This window comes from Psammomys obesus, unplaced genomic scaffold (assembly GCF_907164565.1).
Source record: "Psammomys obesus unplaced genomic scaffold, mPsaObe1.curated_primary_1811, whole genome shotgun sequence".
Classification (NCBI taxonomy): Eukaryota; Metazoa; Chordata; class Mammalia; order Rodentia; family Muridae; genus Psammomys; species Psammomys obesus.
The window spans coordinates 32,156,254-32,163,793 of NW_026593286.1; positions in this window are offsets into that span (position 1 = coordinate 32,156,254).

The following is a 7,540-nucleotide window of genomic DNA, read 5'->3' on the forward strand; positions in this document are numbered from 1 at the left end:
AGCGTTTGTTTTGGTTCTCTGGGAAGCACACGTCAAAATGTTGGAAGTGTAAATGATTTGGCGCAAGGGAGGCCTGTGCTAGACTGAGGAGAGCATGGTGCAGGCTGGGAAAGCCCCCAGGCTGTGAGGTAGGCATAGATACTCATGAAGGGGAATGAGGAAAGAGGCCACTCCAGGCTGTCACCCAAGGAAATGGTGCCGCCTAGTGTGGCTGGTCTTCCCACAATTAACCCAATCAATGACCACAGGCATGCCCAGAGACCAGACTCCCAGTAGACCCTAGATCGCATCAAGTTGACAATTGAGATCAGCTGCCATAGCATCCAAAAGCTCGTTGACTACCACATGTTCTACAAGCACCCAACACTGAGTCTATAATGTTAGGTAAGTGGCCTTTGTATTTATGAAGTCTTCCATCGTAATTGTGTAGCAGGGGCTGAGTATCGTAAAGGGTTTGGAAAAGATGTCTACGATAACTCTCACCAAAAGTCCTACCAGATTTTCCTGTGCGTGAGCACACAACTGTCCTTGGAGAACGGTCAGCCATGCCGACCGGACAAGCTCATTGAAGACGGAGTGTGCTTTTGTCAAGGTTAGTTAATATACCCCATAGTAATTAAGCATCAAGGCATACCGTCCCCACCAACACCTATAATTAGATATGAAATTCCTCTAGAAGTGGTCACAAAAATGGACTTGGAATCTAGGAAATGTTTAACATATTAGAATTTTTCTCAAAAAGAAAATCCTGTCAGGTATCTTCTCGAATGTCTGTTAGGTACCAAAAATTCTGTGTAAATCAATGTGCGATCACTATTTTTTTCCCTTTAGCTGTTTCTGTAGGACTACAGTTATAAGAAAGGAGGGGAGAAGTCCTTTGCAGGGCTCCTTGGCAGCTGAGGAAGACATTCTGTGACCACAATAGAAGGAAAATAAACTTTAAAATGGGAGAAAGCGAGGAAAGTGAGCCTCATCTCCAGATATTGCCTTTCCTAATCCTCGAGCAGAGCCCGAGCTACGTCAGTGCTGGTGGATCCTTGATAGTATGAGCTCTGGTGAGTTGACTTAGTACATTCCGTCATGATGGGGAAGGCTCGGCGGTGGGAGTGTGAGGCATCGGGTCAGGAAATGGAGAGATGATGCTAGCTCTCAGTTTCCCTTCTCTTTTCTCTTCAGTTGGGGACCCACAGGATGCCCACATTCAGGGTGTATCTCCCCTGTTTTTGTTAAACCATTTTCAAAATACCCTCACAGACATGCCAAGTGGACGATAAAGTTTCTATCAAGTTTGCAATGAAGACATCACCGTCTTGCTGCTGGGATCAAAACCCACTGAGGAGGAGGCTTTCAGCACGTGCCTGGCTACCCCATGGTGATCAGGCTGGGGCTGGAGATAAGAGGAAATCAAGCGGGGTCCTTATTCTTACCCTAGTGAAGGAGAAAGCCTTGTAACAGTCAGTCATGATTGAGCCCGATGAGGTGTGATGCTGTGAAGTTACTCGGCAGAGACCACGTGGTCCACACGTGAGCCACACGGGAAGTGAGCCTGAGACGGCTCCATGGGTCTGTGTCAGTATCTTCGAGATGGGAAAGGAATGAAGAGGCTCTTACACTGATGGAAGCATGAGGGTGTAGAGGCTGCTCCAGAGAAAATGAGAAGCTGCTGTGGGGAGAAGACTTGGGAGATGAAGCCAGGCAGTAGCCGTTCTGGGGAAGCTCTAGATAGGATATGAGGTGGGCCAGGTGCCTTCTGTGAGCCACAGGCAGCGACTGTGGCCCAGACTGGCCACTTTGGGCTGACTTCTCAGGATTCGGTGGGGTCAGGTATCCAAATCTCAAAGCAGCCTTTTCTATGAGATCCGTACATACAGCCAGCTGTTTCTGGCTTTTCATCTTCTTTCCACTTGTTCTACATCCAGACTACTGCAGCCAGCTGGAGGGGGAGGAGTTAGCACAAACAACCCTTGATGCCAGCATTTTACCCTACCCACCAGTTCCCAGGCAAGAGCTCTAGCAGCTGCTCCTGCTTCCCAAGGGAGCTCAGGCAGTTGGTCTTTTGGCATGTGGGTGGGGATCCAGTGGAGACTTTGCCATGCCAACCACCAGGCTTGACTAATGCAGTGGCCTCTTAGAGGAAACCTAAGTTGCCTGGAGAACCCATCTCCCCACCGACGTGCACACACTCAGCATCCTTTTCGGGTTAGTCAAAGCCTCCCACCTTCAGAGATAAAATACTGAACTCACACGAGCCTGGGGGAGCCTACCTAGAAAAGAAGCGAGTTTCGGTATCATTGAATAATGTCCTTTTCTTTAATGTGTGGAGCGAAGAATTAGAATTTCAAAGGGCCAGAACAGTGAAGTCAACGGGAAAGGAAAACTGCCAATATGTGGCAGACATTGTGCTAAGTGAGTTAAAGATTATTTAAATTAATTCTTAACACAAACCCCAGTGAGATAGGTCCTAATGCCCTGGTTTTTCCAAGAAAAAGATAAGACTCAGAGAAGTTGGATATGTTGCTTAGAGTAAGGCTTAGGATCCCAGGGCTGTCTACCTGGATGGCCCCAGGAGAAAGTGAAGGAAGGTTTGGGGTCATAAAGATATGGCTTCTCAACAGATGGATAATATTGTCAACTTGACTGGCTCTAGCATCACCTAGAGGGTATATACCTGGCCGTGCTTAGGGGTTATCTAGTGAACTGGGAATGTTTGGAAAGGGTTATCTTGAGGTGACAAGACCTACCTTAAATGTAGGTCACAACATTCTATGGGTGGAGTTCTGAATTAAAGGAGAAGGATAAAGCTGGCCAACCAGGAGCATTCATGTCCTTATGCTTCCTGACTGTAGAGGTGATTTGGCCCGCCACTTCAAGCTTCTTTTACTATGACTTCCTGCCATGGTGGACAGCATCCTGGAGGACAGCGAGACAAAATAAACACCTATTTCCTCAGGCTTGCTTCTCGTCTAGTACTTCCTCACAGCAAAGAAACAAAGTAACCAATACAGCATCTGTGTGGACACAGAGGAGAACCGGCAGACACGTGTGCGGGGCACAAGTGTCCCTGTCCAGAGAAACTTATATTTCTAGGTGGGCATGAAGTCCTTGAGACTAAGGATAGTTTGGGAGGGGTGTCAGGGAGTAACCACCGATGCTAAGCACTTACAAGCGATATGATTCAATCCTCACATGCCAGTGAGGAGGTGGGCTAGAGAACGGAAGCTGTTTGCCAGGAGTGCTTGCCTGCAGCACAGTACGTGTCTCCTCCTCCTGCTTCCTCAGTGGACATTCTGCTTCCTGGCACCATGCAGTTTTCGCGAGTGTCTTTTCCTGAAGCAAACCCATTGACAGACTTGGGCCTGGTCAGAAAGCCTGTGAGAGAGATGATGGGTGGATTTGGTGAGGCAAGGTAAGGAGAGTCCAGGAAGACAGGACCAGCATCGAGGTTCCCCCCAGAAACTTGGCCCACATGCCACATGTACAAACGGATGCCGCCCCCACATCACAATAATCATCAAATGAAAAATGCTTAAACCACCCTCCTCACCAAAAGTCTCATCTCTGACCAACATCAGCAGAAGACTTTTGCCTCTATCTGTACTAACTTTAGAGGCCGAGAGCTCAGGGAGACATGAGGAGACAGTTGCAGAAAATATCAGAATAAAAGCTTTCTGCTTGCTGTAACTCTGCTGATCACATGGAGCTGGCGACGTCATCTTCCTCATCACCAATAGTCTCATGTTGTTTCCCTTCACCTCTGGGGAAATTTCTCAGAACAAGACATAAAACTCACTCACTGAAGTGTAAATAGCTAACGATGCTAAAGTGATATTTCTCTTAGGAGTATTTTCACATTAACATTTTAAGCAAGATAAATTAAGCTTTATTAGAGAAACAGCAGGCTTTGTTTCAAGGTAGAGCACCTTTAAGGATAAACAGAACATTATTATTGTTTCGTAAATCACACAAGTAGTTCTTTAGTTTCTCAGCTAGAATAAGTCCTTTTTTTTTTTTTAATTAATCAACCAATTCTAACTGCATATAAGTTGATTAAGCTGTATAGATTTTGGGTCTGGTTAGATTGGGTGTGTGATGCTTTATTTGCAACATTTCTCTTTTAAGTAATAAAGTTTATTAAAAAAAAAAAAGAAAAGAGGCACCATACAGTCCTTCAATAGATCTGTCGAGATAATGGAATGGTATTCAACCCTGAAAAGAGATAATAAATCACACAAGAAGAAGATTGAATAAATATGACATTGGAGGAAGCGTCTACTTATTCCTTACAGAAATGGTAAAATATGGAGAAAGTAAAAAAAAAAAAAAAAGTGTTTTCCAGGGTTGGAGGTGAGTAAGAATAGGTGGGGCACAGGAGATTTTTACCACAGTGAAACTACTCTTTATAGCACTAGAAGGGTGGATGCATCATTACAAGTTTATCCAAATGGAAGAATATACAAGTTTCCATTCTGATGGGGGATATTGACAGTATCCTGGCTAAAATGTGCAGAGAAAAGGGGATATGGGAAATACCTGAACATTCAGTTCAGTCATGCTATAAGAATATAACTTTTTTAAAATAGCTACAATTAGTTAAAGCAAATCCAATCGAATTTTCTGTGTGGACGACAATAATGGGTTAAAATGTATGGAATGCTCGCTAAACACTAGGCACTCACATCTGAAAGTAATTTCATACTCCATCTCCTTTATGAGTTGGCTATTATTATCACGTCAAGTTCATGCACAGGAATTCACGTTTATAGATTCCCAGTTAGTTGCCAAGGAAGCTTATAGTGTGCTCACTTCACAGCGAAGGAAACTGAGGCTTGGAGACCGATGCAGCAGGCCTCAAATGCTCTCTGTCCCTCCCACAATACTGTTCTCTTTGTAGCCCACAGAGAAAGCAGCATTTGCTTATTTAAAATTCATTTTGTTACATGATTCTTCTTTTTATGTAATGTTTAGCAAAAAGCTAAGTCGTTACATCTGAAACGAGTACAAACAAGTCCAATTTGGTTCATGTCACAAAATAAGACTGATAAGGGAAGTCTTCCATGAGGCTCATTTGTGGACACACATGACTATATTGTTTCTTAAGTGGACATGAAAACCACGGTGATTATGATCTTTTGAAAAATTCATGGTTGAAACAGATCCAATTTAATTATGAGATTGCCTTATGAGGTTGCGTGCACAATTCATCAAGGGGAGGGAGGGACAGAGGTCATGGAAGGCCTATGGATCAAGTGTCTCTCCCTTACACACATGGCCTCACATCTGGCTTGATTCAGAATCAGGAAATTCATAGTTAAAATACAACAATTTGTGTAGACCGTCACGGAAGCATGGTCATGACGGGATGTTCTGTTAACAGCTAAATGCTGAACCTCATGTGTCCAATCAAGATCCCACACTGTCCCACTTTATATGGCATAAGTGCCTCAGGTGGGTCACAGAGGGTTGGAACACATTCTTGCTGGGGTAGTAGCAATAACTTTTTTGAATAATGCCTAAGAGGAAATGAAAAACTATTTATTTTTATCATGGTTATGAGGCAGACCTTTGATTTCCTTGGGTGAATCACATATATAGCTTTAGTGTGTGTGTGTGTGTGTGTGTGTGTGTCTGTGTATGTGTTGGATTAGTATGTGTACATGTAGAGAGGACAGTACACGCAAGGGAGGACATCCGGGTGTCCTGCTCTTTACCTTCTTTGTACAAGATCTTTGGTACAAGATCTCTTGATGAAACCTGCCACATGCCCACTGTGGTGGATTGAATGAGAGTGGCCCTCATAGGTTCATATGTTGGAATATGAATAGGCCCCAGGGAGTGGAACTGTTTGGGAAGGATTAGGAGGTGTGGCCTTGTTAGAGAAGGTGTGTCACTGATAGTGGTTTCAGGTTTCAAAAGCCCACTCAAGGCCCAATCTCTCTCTCTCTTTCTCTCTCTGCCTGAACCATGATGGCCATGGACCAACACTTTGACTCTGAAGCAAGCCTGCAATTAAATCCTGTCTTTTATAAGTTACCTTGATCATGGTGTTTTGTTATAGCAAGAGAAGAGCCTCAATGGCTTTTCTTAACTGCAGAGGAAGACCCCACAACTCCTTTACTAACTGAAGTCCACATGGTTCTTAGCTTTTAGCGCTGCTGTCTTCCAAGCTCCTGCTAGGACAGCCCATTAAGACCTGCTTACAGTTTCCAACCACTCCCCTTGTTCTCCACATTCCTCCATGTGCAGCGTCTATCACAGCAATAGCCCTCTCCCTGGTACCAACTTCTGTGTCAGTTACCTTTCTACTGCTGTGAAGAGACACAATGACTTATAGAAGGAAGAGTTTTTCAGTTTTAGGGTTTCTGTGGTGGAAGAGTACCTTGGCAGACTGATTGATCAGGGCCCAAGAATGCCGCAGAGATCACACCATGAAAAAGATTTGGGGGGTATACAAAGGCTTCCTGTGACACAGAGTGGAGGAGAGAGACAGAGCGAAACAAAAAGAGAGCAAGAGAGCTGGCCATGATGGGTGGAGACCTTTTAAAGGGTACACGTGTCTCATTTGGCTGATGCTTAATCGCTGAAGACAGGCTTCAGGGGGACACCTGGTTCTGTAACATGGGTGATTTCTAGCAAGTAGGGCTCACAGTTCCAGAGAATTAGAGTCCATAATATCATGGCTGGAAACATGACAGAAGACAGGCAGGCATGGTACTGGAGCAGTAGCTGAGGATTTGCATACTTATTCATGGGTAGAAGGCAGAGAGAGAGAGAGAGAGAGAGGCAGAGGGAAAGAGAGAGAGGGTAGAGGGAGAGAGTTAACTAGGAATGGCATGGGCTTTTGAAACTTTGTGGAGAGCATGGTCCATGGCTTTTAAGTCACTTAGCAGTTAGGATGTTTGGTTTATTCACACAAATATTCCTTATAATGTCATGCTAATACTAAAGGCTAAACAGACATCTCCGCAGGTGGGGAACAGTTGTTTAGGCAGAAAAGCCCAGTGAGATCCTAAAAAACATTCCCAACGTTTTAATTTTTGTATCATTTCCCTGGATGCTAGGTTTGCACTATCAGGATTCACAGCTTTGGGTGGCTTCACCAGCATATCAACCTTGGAGTTAGTTCATTAGCATATCAAGACCTGCCTTGGGGCTAGGTTCAGGAGCAGTGAGGTGGCCTTCTCTTATCAGAGCAGCCTGGTGGCAAGTTCAGGCAACTTTAATATTTTATAATATTTAAGTTTTAATATTTCAAGTCACATAAAATGGCTTTTGGCTTACACAAAATGGTTCCATTTATATTCTAAGAAATGCCAAAGCCCATCTCCAGTGACACACTTCCTTTAACTTCCTAATCCTTTCCAAACACTTCCACTAACTAGGGCTCAGATATCCAAAATATATAAGCCTATAGGTACCATTCTTGCTCAAACCACCACACTTGCTCTAGGAACTCAGCCAGCATACTATAAGGAATCTCAAGCAGCTACATGAAGAGGACATATACAGATGCTCTCGAAGAGAGGTCAGCTTCTATAACATA